This window comes from Thunnus thynnus, chromosome 3 (assembly GCF_963924715.1).
Source record: "Thunnus thynnus chromosome 3, fThuThy2.1, whole genome shotgun sequence".
NCBI classification, from domain to species: Eukaryota; Metazoa; Chordata; class Actinopteri; order Scombriformes; family Scombridae; genus Thunnus; species Thunnus thynnus.
The window spans coordinates 31,478,019-31,499,616 of NC_089519.1; positions in this window are offsets into that span (position 1 = coordinate 31,478,019).

Consider the following 21,598-nt stretch of genomic DNA (forward strand, 5'->3'; position numbering starts at 1 on the left):
TTTACTTGTATCTAGGTGAGATGGTGTTCTTGATATTTCCCAGATTATTCCTGTTGAAAACCTGCCATACATTTAACATGCAGACATGCTAGGTGATACACTGTAGATGCTCTGTGGAATGTTTAAGTGCAAGAGTTTGCACACATATGTGCTGTGGATACCGCTACATGTCTCTCGTTTGCTATTTTGATCATACTTCTGTCATGTGTTACAGTAAAATGAAAAACTGTGACAAAGTTGAGCCAAACTCCTGCAGTAGATCATGAAACAGCCTGTAGTAAAATGTCTACGGCTTGTATCACATGTGAAAGGCTGAATCTTGCTGTAGTGATTACATTTGCCACACGATGGCAGCAGACTGTAAACTGAAAACTGAAAAAAGGCTGAAAACCAAAGCCGGTGAACATTTCACAGCTGTATAATCTGGTAGATGTTAAATATGAAGTACAGACAACAGGTTCATAATAATATCAGAATTTACCTCAATCACTGAGAGTTAGAAGAGTTAGAAGAGAGTCAGATCAGTGGGTTTTAGCACCGGGACACTGACTGTTCAGTCATTTCAAGGATGTGAGATAATCTGATCACCTTTTAATCCTTGTCTATGGGCAGGTGAAAGCAATGACGCCAGACTCAAATGGCATGAAATGACTTCACCGGTGGGTGCATATAATCTGAAATAAATACAGGACAAAAACAGGAAAATAATGAGAAAGATGCTTGAAAAGCCCATGTTTAAAAAAAAAAATAACTGAGTCACATCAGTTTGGACCATATGGCAATATACTGTATATACTGTGTAAGTACATCTGTCAACCATCAGAGACCCAATCCTGTTTATATAGTGATAAATATTCTTTTAAGACATCTGGTTGTATTAACCCATTGTTTCCAAACCAATGCAAAATACTGCTTTATGACAATATTGAATTTTTTTTATTAGTATTGAAATTGCTGGGTTCCATGTGTGGATATTTTATCCTCAACTGATTTTTCAGAACATTTCCAAATACCTGACTCACATATTCATATAATTTCTTCATATGTCCTTAACATGGATGACAACAAAAGAAGGTAAATTCCTTCAAAAAGACTTAACAACAGTGTGACATATTTTGCATAACATATATTATTGGATACATTTTGACCCCTCATGTGCCAAAATATCTGACTTAAGACAGATTTCCAAACCTCTGTTACCTACATAAAAAGCTACTTGTGTGTCCATGTCACTTTTGGCTTAAAAGCTTTTGTATGTAATCATCTAAATTAACCAATAAACACATAAAATAACACTTTCCCACTATGTTTCAGACAGTAGAAAACAAACTATGTGTGTGATCACACCTGAAGTGTCAGGTAAATGATCAGGAACAGAAATATAGACTATGCCTGGTGGAGAAGGTAAAATGTAGAGAAGAAGATAGTAGAGGAAAAGAAATGCAGCAGCCTGAGAGAAAGACTAGAAGAAGTCAGCTAAGAGAAGGAATAAGAGAACAGACACTGAGAAACAGAAAGTGTTGGAAGTGAGAGGATGCAGGGATGCAGCCAGTTGCAATACAAGCAAATACTGCCGTCTCTCTGTCTCTCTCCCTCTTTGATACTCACAGCCAGTCTCAGTGATCGGCCTGCCATGATTGCTCAGATCCCCGTGTGGTGTTCGGTGGGGATTTGATCCTGTTACAGGGGCTGAAAAGCAAATGTAATTTGAAAAAAAAAAAAAAAAAAAAGCAAAGCAGCGTCCAAGCAATCAGCATTCCCACCATGAGAGGTTTGATGAATGGACTCCATGTACCCTCATAGATGTCTATGTGTGTGTGTTGCAAAGCCAAAAGAATCATTTGCTTCTTAGCTGTTGCCAAGGTGACCTACAGCTTGTACGTGCATCTATTGTTATACAGCCTATTATGCATCATCAGGAAAAACAAAACGGGTACAGGTGTAACTATTCAAATAAGGAAATGCTGCGTGTGTGTGTTTGTTTGTGTATATTGACTGTGTTTAATGGCCTTTGCCCATGAAACGTCCCATCTAGCTTCATGACAGAGCTCATAAAACTCTCTTTAAACAGGTGGAAAAGACTCATATAGGGTTCAATGCATTCAGAATTACAGCAATAGGCCCGTTAACTGTGTTTAGTGTGCGTGACTGTGTTCGCGTTTGCTTGTGTGAACACTCTGCGACAGCGGCGAAGCACCGACAGACGCATCTTCAGGGCGTCTTGGGACATCGAACTCTGGAGGGTGAGGGAACAGAAATGGAAGAAGGAGAGACAGAGAGCATGTCGAACGTATTTGACAACAGAGATATATGATAAATGTTCTGTGAGCAAACATCATATTTCATTCTGTTTACCTTACCTAACTCTGCACATATCCCTCCTCCCAAACATCTGTCCAAGTCTGGAGAGTCAAGAGGGAGTGAAGCGAAGTGAGGAATGATTTTGGTGTTCTTTGGACGAAAACATGTCTCTGAATATCTAAAAAGACCAAAAAAACATCCCACAAGGTTTTTAAAAAGACCGACACTACATCTAAGCTCTCCAACATTACCTCTAACACTCAAAACAATTGTCAGTATTGTCCCCAGTAGGAAAACACTAACACTCCACAGAAAGAAGAGGCAGATTCTACAAATGCAGAATAAATAACATCTGTCATGAAACACCGTAAACAGTTACAACAATCTAAAGTTCACAGATCTTCAAATCAAAGACATTTGAAAGTGTTGTGCTGGCTGACAGTTTGGATTACTTTGAATTCATCATCCTGTTTTGTTTGTTTGTTTGTTTAAATAAGTGACCCACATACCCCTGAACAGTTATGAATTTGAATAGATTAAGTCCTCAGAAATATCACAGACTCACATAAACAAACAGCTTTGTAAAATTACGCATTAAAAGAAAAAAACCCATTGACTCTGTCACACTCAGGGTGAATTGTAATATGTATACGCCTCTGCCGCCATCATGAGATCAACATTTTAATTCGCCCAAAACTTTGGTTTGTGACCAAAATTAATGACGTCACCATCAGTCTCAGCTGTGCTTTGACTTAAGTGCTAATTAGAAAGAATGCTAACAAGCTAACGACATTCTCTTAGTCTCTGTTAGCTAAACTAAGAGAATGAACTTAAACATTATACCTGCTTAAAATTAGCAAGTCAGCAATGCAATGTGATGTTTTGTGATTTTAGGCTTTATGAATAAGTTGAACTTGGATAAAAAATAAAAAGTGTATTTCTTCCATCAGATGGAAATCTGATAAATGTCTACAGACAGTTCAAAGTGACAAGCTGCTAATTAATCATAAGTGGCTAATAAAGTGTATATGGACACCAATTAAATTTTATCCTTATAGGAGATTTTTTTTATAGACGTCTCCATTAAATTCTGTTACCATCCAAGTCTGGGAAACTGTCCCCTAACCTTCAGATTTTATCTCACTAAAAATACTTGATCTCCCACTGCAGCTATCTCTAAAGCTTGTCTCAAAGTCTTCAGTATTATTAACCTCTGCGTAGTATGGGGGCACGGTGAAGAGCAGCACTTAAGTAGAGGACTCAAGCATCGACTTGTTGAAGTATCCTCCAGTAAAGACTAGACGACTGTGACCTCCCTCTGAAATGACCCTAAGTGAAACAATCATTTTGCCTCAAAAATCAATAAAACGTCATGTATTAGAGAGCGTCCCTCGCCATTAGGTGTTCTGGCCTTGCTCTGGACATAATGATGGATAAGAGCCTGTCTGTCGCTGTCAATGAGTCCATATTTCACCTTTCGTCTGCTGGATTCATCCATCACCGGCTCATATCTATGCATCATATCGCGTAACACTGATGGTGCTTTCGGGGTTTAAACGACTGAAATGAATGGTTGTGCCTGGGCTGTGAGGTGGGGTGAGTGAAGTGGACTCAGAGCTTTGAAAGACGCTGGAATACTTGAAGAGGTTCTGTCATCAACTTACGTATTAAGTTAAATATTGTCTGTGTATCCAAATATAGAAAATTACCAGCCATATCATTTAACAATAATAATCTTTATCCTGTGACGGCTCTTTCAACCAGGCAGCAACTAAAGTTTATCCCCCTTCATCATCATATCATCAATCAAACATGTGACTCTGTCATATTTATGTTGCCATTTTGTTCTTAAAAGTTCAAATTATTACCTCAATTTTCATGAAAGTTCACTTTTTTTTAATATAAAATATTTTGGAACTACAGCACATGTTCACTCGATGGGTCAATGAGCATAAAATGCTGCTCACCATGGCAACAAAAGCTCCCATGTGTGTCCTGCTATTGCAAAGAGTGCTGAAATGACCCTCATTTCAATACCATGCATAATCATCTCATCTGGATGACACACAGACAGAGACTGGGTCAGAGTGGGTGGAGGAGGTGTAGATTAAGAGAGGAGATGGAGGAATACACACACACACACACACACACACACACACACACACACACACACACACACACAGACATACACATACTGTACATGACCCTGCCAGATCTCAGAGTTGAATAATTCAGCAGAACAGAGGTGTTGCTGAGGGCAGTGGTGTGTGGACAGCAGACTGTCATTCTCACACACCGACTCAAATATTCCATTACTCGCTCTTCCATGTAGTGTACAACAAGATTAAGTTAATTGTCATGATTATATTCAACTGCGTCTGTTTCTTCTTTTTCCAAACAGACCTGAAATCCAGACGTCCAGAGCTCAAATAAAAGGTTTTATGAGCTGAGCTGAGTTAAAGCAGGACAAGTAATCCAATTTTACCTTGTACTGACTTTTAGTGGAATCATATCATGATATTGTAATTATGTTACAAAATTCTGCTCTCTAAGCAAAATAAACAGCCTGTTTCAGACAGAGGCTGAACTGAGGGGCTGCATAAAGGGCTGATATAAGATAAATAAGGTGTTTTTTAAACAGTAAAGCATGCAGTAGAGCCCCAGAATATGAGTATATTTCTGGAAATGTGTCCCCTTTAAATGTAAATTTAATCTGGTCTGCTCTGTTACTTTCTTATTTCTCTCATACTTCCTCCCTTCCACCCACAGTTAATTTCTCATCTCTCTGCTGTCAGTTTTACTTTTCACTTTGTGTCAACAGAGAAGAGCACCTGTTTGGAAGAGGCAAGCATTTTTTGCCCTGTGCGCAAAACCGCCGAACCTGTATAAATCACAATCTGTTGCACTAGACTGTTTGCCAGTGATTCGTTTGGGTGATTTAAACACTTGTAAGAGTAGCTGCTGATTTAAACAGTGAGAGATAAACAGAAAGAATGACAAGCGGAGAGAGAGGAAGCAGGAGGATAAAAAGGCAATAAAAAGGAAAAATTGGAGAGACGGGGAGGACGGGACAAAAAGAGGATTAGAGAGGCCAATGAGTTCCTTACTCTTTGGTGCATAAAGATAAAATTAGTTGATGATCTCACCGTTTCATAATGTGGGTGTAAACATCTCATCCAGCTATGCGCCGCTAAAGCAACACATGCTCGACAGACCCAGACTTATTTAGAGTCAGTCTGCACTCTTCAGATCATTCAGCAGCCAGACTGAGCACAAACAAACCAACTCACATGCTCACTGTTGAATATATAGTTATGTAGGAACATAGGAGATTGGATTGGATGTGTGATGAGAGGGAAATGGGGAAACTACTGTAGCTCTATTACAAACAAGGCCATGTAACAATAAGAAGACACTAAACTGGAACAAAATTGGAACAAATGGGAATATACTGCATAATATAGACAACACAGGAAGTTGAGGCAGCAGCTTTCTGCTTGAGTAGACCAGAAGAGGGAATGATTATGGTGATTAGAGCTGCAACGATTAGTCGATTATTCACTTTTGGATGTAATTTGATAATCTAATAACTGTTTTAGTCATTTTTTAAAGCAAAATTGGCAAATATGCAGTGGTTTCAGCTGTTCAAATGTGAGAATGTGAAGCTTTTCTGTGTCATACATGATAATAAACTAAATATCTACGGATTCTGCACTGTTGATCCCACAAAACGAGACACTGAGCAGGTGTAACAATAGATGTTTTCCTGTTAGCAACTGGTGATGAAGATGAAGGTGGTGATAAAAAACAAAATGACTTGGCACATGACTCAAGGGTTTTTTTCCAACAGCCCGTGTTATGTCAAGTCAATTTTCTTTATATAGACCAATATCACAAATCATAAATTTGCCCCAATGGGCTTTACAGTCTCCTTGCATCAAGCCAAGCACAGGAATATTAACATATACACCATTTCTTCAATTTTCACCCAGTCTGCTATCACCAGCCAAGCATATACACTGAACTTTTTCTAAAACTCATTCCTCACACCCTGATGGAGGAAAACTCACTCATTACTTTATCTGACAGAGAGCAAATGTAAAAAGTTATTCTACATGAGCTAAAGCAGGCAGCAGCTGATGAAGGATTCCTTCTTCATGGAAAGTGACAATTAATATGAACAATTATTGCAAACATAATCACATATAGGCTTTTCCACTGGGTTAAAGCTGTAAAATTTCCCTGCCTGAATCATAAAATGAATCTGCAGAAGAGAAGAGCTCCTATTTTCACATTTTGTGACACCTACATTCACTCTACTAGCCCAAATTAAACTCTGACAGACTTTTTTTCCTGTAGTAAATAGCAGCACATCATGCAGAAGAAGGTAGGAAATGATTTTTCACAGCATTTCACTACATCCACCTGACACAGAGAGGAAGACTACATTCCTCTAGCACATCATATCACCTAATTTAGAGGCGATAATATCCTTCAAATTTCCAAAAATACCCTCAGTTCCACGTGCAAAAGCCAGAGGTTAAAATTGATTAGTACAGCTTTAACTCAGTCTAAATGTCTTTGCCTGGGTGTAACAGGGTGATTGAGACTAATAACAGAGCCGTATGTATATGCTTCAGCATGTAGAGCTGAGACAGGTTAATTTAAAAAGGAAATCTATGCTCTTGCCCATAGGGTAATTTGGATCAAAGCACACGCATTTGATGTATAAAGCATCACTTTATTGATAAAATATACCAAAAAGGTGAACCCAGGTAAAAAAACATTATCCAATATTGATTTCCCTCATTCCCTCAAGTCAATGCTAATCATAACGGAGGACTTGTAGATTTTTTTAAAAAAAGAAGCTGATAACAGAGAAATAATTAACTGAAATGACATAATTGGGATGTGGATTTTGCAAAACGGGGTTCAATATCAAATACTTTGTACATGCTGTGAATACTAAGGGTGTGTGTGTGTGTGTGTGTGTGTGTGTGTGTGTGTCTGTGTGGGGTGGGTGGGGGGGCATTACTGTGACACTACTGAGGCTGGTCAGCAGGGGTCAGGAGAGTGCTGCAGTCTGATTAAATATGCATGTGCTGAAGCTGAAAGGAAGAGATGTGTGTGAAAGCAAACAGACTTTCAATCAGCACTGGGGTACAGGGGAGAGACATACACACATATACACACATATACACACATATACACACACACACACACACACACACACACATGCAAGCTCAGCCTGTCCGTCACACACATCCTCAACAGAGTAATGTCACACCGTGGGCACGCCGCTCTTCACCTGACAGCCACCAGCCTTGACGGTCTGATCCTGTGTCAAACAGTCACACTCACGCACATGCACACACACACACACACACACACACACAAACACACACACACACACAGAGTCAGGAATTTGGATCTTTCTCACACTCTCACTATCTTTCTGACTCTCAGACAAGCACACGGACAACTCCCACTATCTCACACACACACACACACACACACACACATACATACACAGTTTGATCACTCATGGCATGGCTCTTGATGGATGCTGGGACTAAACACATCAATAAATGGGTCGAGGGATTTTCACTGAGCTATCCATTAGAGACTCTGTGGTTGTCAGTGGAGGGAGAAGTTCCATTTGGTTAGTCAGAGATGTCCAGATTCACACTGTGTCAATAAATAAATAAATAAAAGACACATAAGTTCCCTTTCAGTTTCCATATATTCCACATAGCATAGTCATTGAAGTCTCAACACCGGTTGTAAGGAGAAGTTACAGAATATTTGACAGAACAAATTTATTTCCTTTCTCCTCCTTAATCACTCCAGGAAAGGTGCATAAACCTCAACTTCATCAAAATCCAAATAAACTACCTAAAATAAACTACCTGCAACTAACAATTATTTTCTTGATTTATCAATGAGTCATTTGGTCTTTAAAATGTCAAAAAATGACGATCAATTTTTCCCAAAGCCCAGGATACAACCTAACCTTTTTTGTTTTGTCCCAAACCAATAGTCCACAACACAAAGATATTCAGTTTACTATCATAGAGGACTAAAGAAAACAGAAAATATTCAAATGGAAGAAGCTGGAGCCAGAGAATTTTAACACATTTTCTTAAAAAATGACTCAAAACGATTAATTGATTATTAAAATAGTTGGCGACTAATTTTGTGTCTGCTGACTTATCGATTAATCGACTAATCGTTGTAGCTCTAGATCATCATCTTATATCGTGTGTCCTTCACTTCCTTGTAATCTTTTAAATGTTGCCTGTGTTCTCATGTCTTCTATTTTTGTTGTTATATGCTTTTATATGTTGTTATGTGCAATTTGCATCATTACTCTCACCGTTCGTTAGATCCTCTAATTTATATACCCATTACCCTTCTCTCTACGTGTTCAGCTAGACATGTTTTGTATGTTGGTCTGTACAGTCCAGGTCATACGGTTGCCCTTGTTTGCCAGGGGCACCAGATGGTACGTCCGCAGGAGTCGGCCTGCCCGCGAGGCCTCCATCCCCCCATTATACAGCACTAATACCCACCCCGAGACCCACCCTGCTCCACCATGTCACTATACTTTACACTGGGCTGCTCTTGAAATTTACATGTCGATTTACATGAGTATTATATATTTTAATTATCTTATTGTCGTTAATATCTGGAATGAATTACAATAAAAGCAGAGCAGCAGAATAAGCACATCAACTGCTGCAGGAAGAAAATTCCTTCAGTTCAGTTTTCATCTCTGTCTTCGTCTTCATATGAACTATTTTCCCTTTCATCCACTTAAAGGTTCTATATGTACGAATCAGAAATCCCGTCTCATTAGTGACACCGGTGGCCGTTAAGTGAACTGCAGTCAGCATCTTGTCTTTCGCACTCGCTTACGCTTCTCATAATAATATAAAAGATCTCTAACGTTGTGTTTTGCACCGCCGTGCTTCAGCAAAGCATCTCTCACTTCCAGTCGGTCAACGTACTGTATGCGCACACACTCGCTCATACACAAACACACACACACAGAGCAAACACACAGAGGCTCCTGCTACGCTGTGGATGCTGGCCGGTAGCGATGCACGGGTCAGGGTTTATGAGAGCCAATCCAGACTGCCCAACCAGCAAAAATATGTGTTAAGCGTGTAGTGGTCAATGTTGTAGGACAACAAACACAGGAACAGAAGAAAAGTTTAATTGCAGGAGCACACACACACACACAAACCCCATGACCTCTGACCTAAAGGCATAAAGATGTCAAGGAGACACGAACAGGACTAAAAACCCGTGTGTTCCTCCACCAGACAAGGGAGGCAAATTGACAGGAATTAATGACTTTGTTTACTTCTCAGATACAAACAGACCACACGAACTGGAGCCTTCTCCCTCACCCCACAGACAGCCTGGATAAACTATTCCCCTCTCTCCCCTTCTCATAAGTCGTAAATTTGAGAGAAGCCACATGCCTTTGAGTCGCTCCCTCTCCTCCTCTTATCTTTCTTTTATGCATAATAAATGTCTGAATTGGTCACTAAAAATGTTTAAAAATATGTATCTGGACTTATCTAACCAGAAATGTGTTAATTATAGGTCACACATATTATTGCATTTGATTTATTTGATATTAACAAGTGTAAATATCTGTTATTTAGCTATGATTATGATTGCTAGGGTAATGCTTTCTGAATAGGTTTAATTAAGACATTAAGGTTTATTGATTGATTTTATTTGGTGAATCAATATTACGATTTCTAAGTGTTTCTCAATGGTTCTCATGATGTGTCAACACTGATGACAGCATGAGTTAGTGTTCAATTTGCAACCACATATAGTCTTCAAATACTCTATAAGAATAAATTTATCTCCCTTTCATTTGAAGGTCAGTTTTTCTCTCCACACAAAAGAATTTATTAGTAATCAATGGGGTTCCCCCCCAAAAAAGAGTACCAAGGATCCTATTTCTTTCAAAACACACCTCTTAAGCTATAAAAACTTTTATAACTCTTTGTCAGGCGGCTGTTGTTATTCTTCTTCTGCCTTTTTGGCTCGCTGACCGCTGCTGCTTTTTCTGTTTTCTCTCAGCCTCAACGGCCGTGATAGCAATCCATGAAATTTGAGCGGTGTCTTTTTTTCTATAGTTGAGAGCTGAAAGTTCCAGAAAGAGACTGCAAAAGTGCCACAAGTCAAGTACTATTAGCCATCACAAACCGGTCGCCATCTGAATAATCCATTATTTTTTGTAATCTCCTATTTTTATCAGTCCTGTTGATTCGCTCTGTACAACATCAGGAAGAGTGCAGCCTACCTGTCTGAGCAAGCAGCACAATATAGCCTCTTAACTGCAAATTAAAATATGCAGCATTGCAGTATTGTGACCTTGGCTCACACATATTTACTTTACATTTCTAATATGCTTTGAGTGTTAATACAGGCACAGATGCAACAACACGACTGTCCTTCCAAGAGAAACAGCATCTGTTGTTTCAGCAAACGCCCAAAACCAACATACAGTATGTTTACGCTCAAGTGACAATGACCTGTAGTGGCTTTAGTAATTATGACTTTTGTCCATCAAGAGCAAAGGAGGAGAATATTAGGTGACATTATTATATAGTGACCGAGAGTGACAGAGAAGAAGAGGTTGTGGTGGTGAACATGAGAGACCACCCTTCATTTCCTGTTCAACAGTCACAGTTGGTTTCTTTTAACCACAATCGCAATCATGATCATTCCCTAACCTTAAGTGGTTAACCATGACGATAGCATTGTCATATCATAAAACACATTTATTTTTCCAACCATGATTGTGGTGATAGTGTCAGATCAGAAAATGTTTATATGTGTTCTGGAGGAAAAAAAACGACAAAAACAAATGACATACTTTGTCATTGAATTTGTAGGACTTGTTGGCTAAAACACACTCCTCTTTTGAAACTTAATATCTCTTTATGGAAAAATAACTTAGTCAGATAAGTCAATACCAACACACCCATTACCCTGAGAAAAAGTTAGCTATTAAGATGAACTTTTTGTGAGGAAAGAAATTTAACTTTTCATTTATGAACAAGCACCTTTAATTCCAGTTGAGCTCACAATCTGTGGGCAATAACCAGATTTCTAGGCAATTATTTAATTTTGTTCATTTATTGATACAGTTCTTTTTCTTTCAACAAATCTGTTTCAGTTGATATATTTTTATTAATTTATTTAGTCATTCATTTATGTATTTAATCATCTATTTTATTTCATTTAATAAACAAAACTCATCTACTCCTGGTGGTATTGAGCCATGCTTTCGGTACCACCAATTAAATCTCATGTATGCATGATTAATGCTGGTTTTCTTACTGTGACGATTTTTGGTAATGTTCAAAACATGTCTTTAAACATCTGTCACATACTAAAAGCTGGTATCGAATGTCCCGCCAGATTTGTACCCTTGTTTATTTATTCTTTGATTAGATTAGCCTGATCCAAGTCAAAGTTTGGTTTTTATATGTTTAGGCAATTTTTATACAGCTACTTTTTACATTTTGGAATTGTGGCATCTTTTTTTTTAATAAGTAAAAACTCAAGTATCATCATCGGCTCTAGTATCAAAAAAATTAAACGATACCCAGCAATCTTCATGCTAATTCAGCATGGATTGCAGTGCTTAACATGTTTCTTATCTACTATCATTATTTTCTCTTAATTTTGTGACTGGTCCACCTTGTGGTTGCGTCAAACAGAGGCGATATGAGGTCTTGGTTTCAAAGTAAAGTCCTAAAATGACTGCTAAGCTCCATCAAATGAGGGTCTTCATCTACAACTGCTGTGAACACGCCAGCAAATGTCACTGTCACTAGTCTCGACCCCGTTCTGTCTATTTTAACTCCCGTCCTTAACCTCTCTTTAGATAGCCAGATTGCCGGAGATGACAATAAATTACACAACGGTTGAGTGCAGACTGTTAAATGTCAAGAGGGAGAGAAAAGGAAGGGTGAGAGAGGAAGGAAGTAGAGTAAGGTAGGTATGAGGAGCTGAGAAAAGAATAGAGGAGGAGGAGAAAGTTTCTTTGTGTGTGTGTGTGTGTGTGTGTGTGTGTGTGTTAAGAGTAGTTGACATTTGAGCTGGGATTAGATCGGTGCTTGGAGCTCAGTCCCTTCCCTTAAGGCTCTCTGTCGGCTCGTTTACAGTGCTGAGAGACCAGAGAAGGAGAGGGTGAGATAGCAGAGAGAAAGTAAAAGGTTAGAATAGATAAGAGGGAAGAATTTGTGCTGCTACAGGCAGGCGAGCAAAAAGTTTAGCCTGAGTTACTTCTTAGAAATAAAAGTGAGGCAGAAGACGGAGAAAGAATGGTTTAAATAATTTAAAAAAAAGAGGATTAAAACATTCTCTTCAAGCAAACAACAGAAACAAAACCAACAGTTATCAATAAATCTGACAGATTGCCTTTCAACTGGATTGGCTGAGACTGAGACAAAAGGAAGAGTTGGTCCTTTTTCAGCATGAAAATGAGAAACACAACTTTAAAACTGCATGGGCAAACTCCGAATTCTGTGGACTTTAATCTAATGTGCATTCAGTAAACTGCTCACAGCGTGCTCATGCTTAGTGCAGCTGTTCTGTGATGATTTATGCTGAATGGTACCAAGAGACGAAAGATCTAACGTCAGCTTTCTCTGGAAAGAGTCTTCACTCAGCACTGTTTGGGAGATAGCTTAGATTAGAGCTTAAAGTTATATTTCAGTCCTGGTTAATATGGCGACACTCGTGGTTACTGGTGGTAACAGTAAGTTTGGTTTAATACTACAAGTCCCAGAATACTACAAGTCCTACTTTTTTAAAAAATACAACAGGGGGGCAGCTGATGTATCTGTTTACAGCACAGCCACACAAACTCACACTGTTTTAATGCAGAAGTCAGACAATGATTTTAAGCATTTCTCCACACTGCCATAAGCAACTAATCTCAACTCAAGCTGCAGTGCACACACAGTGCAAATAGTTTCTTTTTTTTAATTTAACAGCAGCTTTTCCTCAACCCTAACAAAGTGGTTTTTGTGGCTAAGCCTAACGAGATCTTAACCACAGCGTTGTCACAGCATAAAATATAATCATTTTTTAACAGTGATTTGTAATGGTTTTGGTACGTGGCATATTACGCTCCTATTATGGAAAGCAGCATAATGGGTTGTTCTGGAGTGCAGGTATAATTGACCTATGTGGTGGTTTAATTTGGAGGATTTGTTGTAAAAGTATGTTACCTTGCTAAAGAGTTGGAGGTATGCATAACAGCTCATGGTTGCTGCTTTTTGTTAATCCATTACTCTGCAAAACATTTAAGACTGATCCATGGTCAAAAAAATGCAGAAAAAAGCTTAATATGTAGAGACATTTTTTAGCACTATCCTTTTGACAAATACATTGCGTTTCCTGTGGCATCTTTACAATAAAAGCCGCACCATGTTTTGCCAGATGAGTGCTTTTAATGTAAATTACAATGTAATCCTCCTGTGAATCCCTCACGCATGAGAGGGCAATTTGAATTCAGCACAGAAACGGCGTACTCCACCGCCAACAATGAAAACGACAATAAAGAAAGGTAATTGAATGTAAATACATTCAAGTGCTATTGCTGAAACAGTGCCAACCACAATGAATTCAATCAGGTGAGACTTATAGAAAGAGAGGCTTTGACATAGTGCGCACAACAGGAAGGGTTAGAGAGAAGTGAGAAATCTTTGGCGTTCTGATAAAACTGAAGGTGAATGGGGTGGAGTTGGGTCGCGTTAACAGCAGCAGAGAAAGTAAGAGATTGAAAGTTAGAAAGCAGTAAAACGATTGGTTCACAGAGGGTTGTGGAAAAATCTGATTGGCTGAATTGAAAGTGTGAACGCCTTCAGTCAGCTGACTGAGTTGGAAGCAGGAAAAGGATGAGAAAGAGGGAGAAGTACTGTAAATAAATAGGGTAAATATTAAGATAGTCTTCCAGATTGAACTTTCACTGAGCTATATTATAGAAAAACAGGGTTTCATCAAGATTACAACTTCAAAGAATAGTTCACTGAGGCTTATTGTCATAGTTCTGGCCTCCATTCCTGTTGGTTACTAAGTACAGATTTTGTTATCTGCCTAGAAATGACTTTTAAAGTGTTGAACCATGACTTCGTTGAAGTCTGATCTATAGAAAAATCACATTTTCAACCAAAAGTGAAGTTGCTGCCAGTATCCCGTCACGTGAGCTGGTGTAGCCTAAGCACATGGCCATCAATCCCAGCTTTGGTGTTACAGCACAGCAGAAAAGCAGAAAGAAAAGAGTGAACATGAGGCTCTGTGGCCTTGTTTTGTGCACACTGTCAGCTGCAAATCAGGCCAAAGCCCTGTGCACTCATTATAATTGGCCATTAAAGTATCATCACAAGCACAAAAGAGCATAAGTCTCCCTGCTTGCCGATCGAGAGACAGACACTTCGCTATACAATGTGAGATTTTTACAAGAGCTCAGTGGCCTGCAGCTTCCCTGGAGCTCCCGGATGATGAGGCAGCTCTCTCTGCCGCTGCAGCCCAGTCAGGGGCCACTAATCTGGACTACACAGCCAGGGAGCAGGCCTTGGAGTAGGTCCAACTCCTCCAAATTGGACAAAGAAGAGCCTTATATGTGCATACTAATGAAGTTACTGACATGCCCGCGTGTTTTTTTTTAACAATATAACGTATGTGGAATGATGAATAATGCATGCGCCAACACACAGATGTTTGGCTGTCAGCTCACACATGTACTGTATAATGTGTATCTTGAAAGATATTCAATTATACATGCAAGCGCAGGCAGGGGTTAAAATGGGCCAGGGCTGCTCTTCTATATCATCATGGGACGCTTAACTTTGCACATCTTCAACAATGTATATATTTTTACACATTTCTCAGTCTTAATAATTTAAACAATGACTGACAACTTTCACAGGGATTCCCCTTTTTTCTGTCAATGTGTTTCCTTAAAAGCTACGTTGCAGATCAGGGACCTCAGTCACTTGTCAGTCAGTCAGACAGCACAGATGGCAGAGTGATGTGTTATGGATCCCACTGCTTTTCTTGGCAAGACACAGCCTACTCTGCCTCTGATTGGCTTACCCTAACCCTAGGGTAGGTCAGGTTTAATAAGAGAATGTAAATTACTCTGATATTCTGCTTAAACAATGTTTCGATTTTACATATTGATACTATAACTTTAATGTAAGGCAGGTTGCTTCCAATCTTTGGTAGCTAACTGCTACATTAAGCTAGCTGGCAAGCTCTAGTTCGAGTTAAACTGTCAAGCACGCTAGCACGTACTGAAATGCCTCCGCATTGTCAGGACAATCATTGTTTGAGTGTAATATCAGAGCAACTCAAATAACACCATGGCTAAGTGATGCAGGCTAGTTTGACCATTTCCTAGCTATAACATTAATAAATGAAAAGGAACTAGCTTGTGTTTTTTTGTCTGTGCACAGCCCTCTTCAAAAGGTATGTCAGACATCACTACTGATCTAGCTTAGTTAGGCACATGTGCCAAAACCATATGTATTTTTTTGTAATATGTTCACTAGGTAATCCAATTATGATTTCATTTCTTGATATAGAAGTACCAAACTGAATGGCCAAGCTAGTTCAAGTTCATCGTTCCTTGGCGCATTTTCAATCTGTTGTCAGATTTGTCATCATCATGTCATGCCATCATTTCTTTCACTTAATATTATGGTTTTCCTTTTTATCATTCTCTCATTTAGTGGTAACAACACCATTCCTATATTTGATACAGATACACATGAGAGTGTGCTTGCAGAAAGGTTTTATTGTCGTCAGCTATAGTTTTGCTCACTGGCAACAGTATCTAGAATGACTGATTAGCGTTTTAGTGTTCAGAGCAGAGGGTTGTCTCGCCTTGTTATATTTTATTTACAGTTTGTCACATGATATCAATCAGACTTTGTAGATGTGCACACACATGTGCACCCATGGCAACCCAGAGCCCCCACATAATAAATCCCAATTTAACCCCAGAGGAGATGAGGACACGCATGCACACACACACACACACACACACACATGCTTACATAGGTCACTTTTGGGGAATTCACATAGACTTACATTCATTTCTTGGACACTTACCCTAAAACTAACTATAACCACTACTTGCCTAAACCTAACCCTCACCCTAATCTTAACCACCGACCCAAAAATCAGCTTTTTACCAATTTGGGACATGGCTTTTTTCCCCAGTTGCACAAGCCGTCCCCAATCAGCTGATAAGTCTGGTGTGTGTCCCTGAAAGTGCACTAAGTCATACCCACACACACACACACACACATACACAGATAAAGAAAGATAGAGAGAGAGAGAGAGAGAGAGAGAAGTGCTGAGCTTTTGGATGCCAGTCAGTAAAAATGCAGAGCTGCTGAGTGCAGAGCGACCTCACCACTTGGCCCGACGGCATTACTGCAAAGCACCATTTAACTATATATGTTTGACTGTATGTGTGTGTGTGTGTGTGTGTGTGTATGTATGTGTGTACATTGCGTGTGCACGTGTCCAGGTAGGCCAAGTCTGTAGGTGTTGTTGATGAGTCTGCAGTTGGCGGGACTTTGTGAAGCTTCACGTGGTGTTTCTGTGTGGGCTAAATTTTGTACAAGTGTCCATTTAAGCATCACATTTAAACATCATGTTGAGTGTGTCTATCTGTCTATCTATCTATCTATCTATCTATCTATCTATCTATCTATCTATCTATCTATCTATCTATCTATCACATAGCACATGCATGATAAGATAAAGCTGCCCCACTAGATCACCTCGCTCATAACATAAAGTATAGAGATACACAGAGGGAACACTGCATATTCTTGACATCAGAGAAATGATTATCTGCCTCGCTGATACATTATCACATTGTCATAACTGCTAAGCAGCCGCAACTGAGCTCTAAAGCAGCAAAACACTTGCTTATCAGACCTCTCGCTTACATTGAATGGCTGTGCAGTTTCCCCCCCCAAGGAATCTGTCACAAATCAATGACAGAAATCTTTGAGTACACACAAACACCGATATCTCGAGTCTCAAATTTCATACGTTTGTGATGTATTCTCAGTCGATTTCAAACTTCCATTTCCCCGACTCAAATGTACTTTATCTGAATCCTTCTGCCTCACACGCTCACACAGCTATGGGCCAGCATAACAAAGATATTCTCCACAGCGGCAGATGGACGTTTAGTGTTTTGTTCAAAAGTACGCTGTCGATATCAACTTATTTTCTTTCACTTGTCAGATTCTCTAAGGAATGACTTCCCACATTTTCCCTACTGGAAGTTTTTGAAGTTTTTTAGTGCCATGTTAAACTAAAGGCTCTTAGGGGCCAAGACCAGATCAATTTGCCCATATACAAGACTAATATTCCCCACTTAATAAACCACATATATATTGGGTCTTCAGTATGATCTCTTACTGAAATGATGGAGAGGAGGGTGATCATACTCAATAACTTCAGAGGTATCACATACTTTATAAAATCTGGGCTGAATCCTGCCTCAACTTTCATCTATAAGATCTATTTTTTTTAAATATGAATCTCAAAAGTGTCAGTGTTAAGCAAAGGCCTGTCTGAGTTTTAAGAGAACTCTTCATTTAAAATATAATTTCTGCCAAAAACATAATATGACAGTATGAAAAGTAAATTTAAAGACTTAATCCCTCTTCAGTGTCCTCTAGATCCCTTTTACATGGTTCTACAACATCACGACAAGCAAATTATACTCCCTGCAAAGTTCTATTGTTGAATTATTATCATATGACAATATTCATTTGAAAGATCTCTTAATTAATTAAACGGACTATTAATTGTCAGATGGTCTGAACCTATCCAAGACCCCAGAGGAGGGAAATATTGTGTCATCTTCCATTTGTCGTGGAAGGACCTCATAGGCCACCAGTGTGCTGTCCCTTCTGTAGCAAAGGGTTCCCTGCTGCAAGAAAGAGCTACTTTGGAGGAACGCACAGACAGGCAGACAGATGGACAAACAACACACACACACACGCACACACATATACAACTATGTGCCATCAGGGCCTGGAGAACATCAGGGGGTTGCATGAGTCTCACATTTAATTATCAACCTAATGGTCTCATTGTCGTGTCATTATAGAGAGAGGAAGGGATGGGGAGGAAGTAGAGTAGAAAGGACAGAAAGGAGGAGGGAATTTCAAGCTTCTGCCTCTTTATAACAGATACTACACTATTATATTATAATGGCGCTATTACTACTATATGCAATGCAAACAGCTGGACATACTGTATGTAGAATTGTTGTAATCTCTTCGGGTGTTCTACAAAGGTGTACAGTAAAGTAATAAAACAGTATGGATGCATCAAGGCTGATGTTTAGATACTGAATCTTGTACCACACCAGGAATACTAGTAATATATATAGTTATAATAATATATATATATATATATATAACTAATGTAAACCAAAGGATGTGTATTTATAAATCAGTGAACGCATAGGCTAATAATTTGTAGTTAGAGCTGGAAAAGACTTTCCACCCACAGTGGTGGAAAATAACCAGAGGTACATTTACTCAAATACTGCAATTAAGTACATTTTTGAGGTACTTTTACTTTATTTGAGTATTTCCATTTTATGCTACTTTATACTTCCACTCCACTACGTTTTAAAGGGAAATATTGTACTTTCTACTCCACTACATTTATTTGACAGCTTTAGTTAGATTGTATTGAAGTCTATGAGAAAATATCCCAACTTCTCACTTGATTTATTACCACAGTAAACACTTTCCTAATGAGTTTATGGTCTCAAACGCTAGTTTCAAGTCCTCTTCAACACATTATGATGTTCATTTTGTAAATTATGGTCCCATTAGAGCAAAACACAAGTCGCTACCACGACAACACTATACACAGAGTATAGGCTTAGCTGCCACTATTTCAAAGTCATTTAAGTTAATTGTAACATTTTGGTTGCCTAAAAAGTCTTGTTCGGGGCCAGGAAGTCAGTTGGTCAGTTTTTCTGGTAAGTACATTTGGTTTTAATGGTTTTAAAAACTGTTTTTTGCTAGCCAAAATTAGCATTAGCATTATCAAAGTTATACATAGACTGTAAATCATGGATGTATAATAAGAGCTGGATAGGGCTCAGCCTTGCAGCCAATTTTTCCCAGTGGCCACTTGCGTTATTGCAGCAAAAAATCCCCCTGCGGCACGAAAAGGATTTTCCCCATAGACCACCACTGTAGAAGAGATGCCTGTAAAACTGTTGACAGGACGCCTTGAACTGCAAACAACGTCAATTATGACTCTTTCTATTATGAACTTTTGATCCATGAAGGTTTTATGTCTGTAAAACTTTCCTCGAGCCGAGAAAAGTGATTTAAAAATCTGTGACGTCATAACAATATAAAGTCTATGGGCCAAGTGAGAGCTCGCGGGCGGGGCCAGCAGGGGAATCACTACTGCTCATATTCAGTGGACCGCACAACGCGGAAGCAAACCTGGAAGCTAGAAACTTTTTTTGGCGTATGCACCAGGCGAGCAATATCATAGGACTGAATGGGCCTGTATCCAGCTCTTATAATACATCCATGCTGTAAATGCACTGTGCTAACAACGCTAGCAGCTAGCACTAGGGTTGTTAAGCATTGATTTTATTGTCTTTGACTGTGAAGTACTTTTTGACTGGTGTTTGTGATAGGTGCTATATAAATAAACTTTGCTTGCTTACTTCTGGCTCCAAAAATCAAAGATGGCAACGGTCAAATCGCCAAGCTTCAAAATGGCAGAACATAAACCATGGATGTATATAGCCTACCAATATTTTTGTTATTTTCTTGTCAGAGGATTTGGCTATCTAGCTACCATTTTGCTACAGATATTGTATAACCATACAGAGATATCAGAATGCTCCAGAGGATGAAGCATCTTTGGCAGATGCTCACATATACAGGATATAGCCCAGCTGTTTAATTTAGCACACACACTTTAAATGCATACAAATGCTCTATGAGACACTATCTTTTGGCTTCAATGCTTCTTTCTGCCTGAAAAGTTTGTAGAAATCTTGTTTCTCTTTTGTCTCGCAAAAATTTTCTGTTTTTGTTTGTACACTTGTTTTGTATCATCATTGCGATACTTTAAAACTAAGATCCTTTTTTATCTTCCTCTCTAGATCTCAGTGTGTCTTTATCATTTCAATCTCTCACTGCATGTTGACAAGGGGATTAGAGATTACAGAGAAGTATGGCTGTGATGTTGGGGAAAAAAAAGGAAAAGAAGGAGGGAATGATGAAAAAGAAGAGATATGTTACAGCTCAGGGTTTGAAGAGAGGTCGAAGTCTTAGATAATGAATAAACATAAGTATAATATGAGATTAACTAATTTCTGTTGCATTTATAAATGACACTCAAAAGTGACATTTCAGCCTGATCCCTTTTGGATTTTCATTTGGGACATTTCAACTTTGATACTGCGCTTAGTAAGATGTGAATAATTCCTATTTATATGAAAAAGTTCAGAGAAATCTTACAGATTTAAATAACTCAAAGCTAAAGTCAGTCACCAAATATTCTTAATTAAAAATATATGTATTAGCTGCCTCAGTCATCTCTTTCTTTCTCAAAGCTTTTTCTCTTTTTCTCTCATCTCTCGCTGCCTTCTGTCTTCATAACTAAAACAAAGCAGCCAGCAGAGAGGGAAGAAAAAGAAGTCACGATGACTATTGAAACTACCCTGCACCATAATTTCACATAGCTTTAGGTAGCTCCCCAACCCCTTAACCATTACAAAAGACATTTTAGACAAAATATCTGACTTGCTGCACTGTGCCAGGAATACTGTGTAATGATGCTCTACACAGCGGTTTGATCCAATGCAATGTTTGAGAGTGATAGCTGACCTTTAAAGCACTGATGCGTGTACATAAGCTTTTTGGGGGGGGCTTAATCGTCCTTGTGGTGGTCATTGATTTTAAGTCAAAATGGCACTGGTAAAAGTGTAGCTATTATTTGACTAATCACTTTATATGAGGCAATTCTCATTTGCACAGTGTCAAGCAAAGAATTGCTCAGTGTGGTTTGGAATACATAAATAGCTCTGGGACAGTTTGTCGAGTGCCACAAAGGTCACAGTATTAAGAAATAACTTTTTTTGTGTTTGGTTTAGCTTACTTAGCCTGTCTGAATTATCGCTGTAAATCCCATCCATGTGCAAGACTTTGACCCATGTCTTCATGTGACT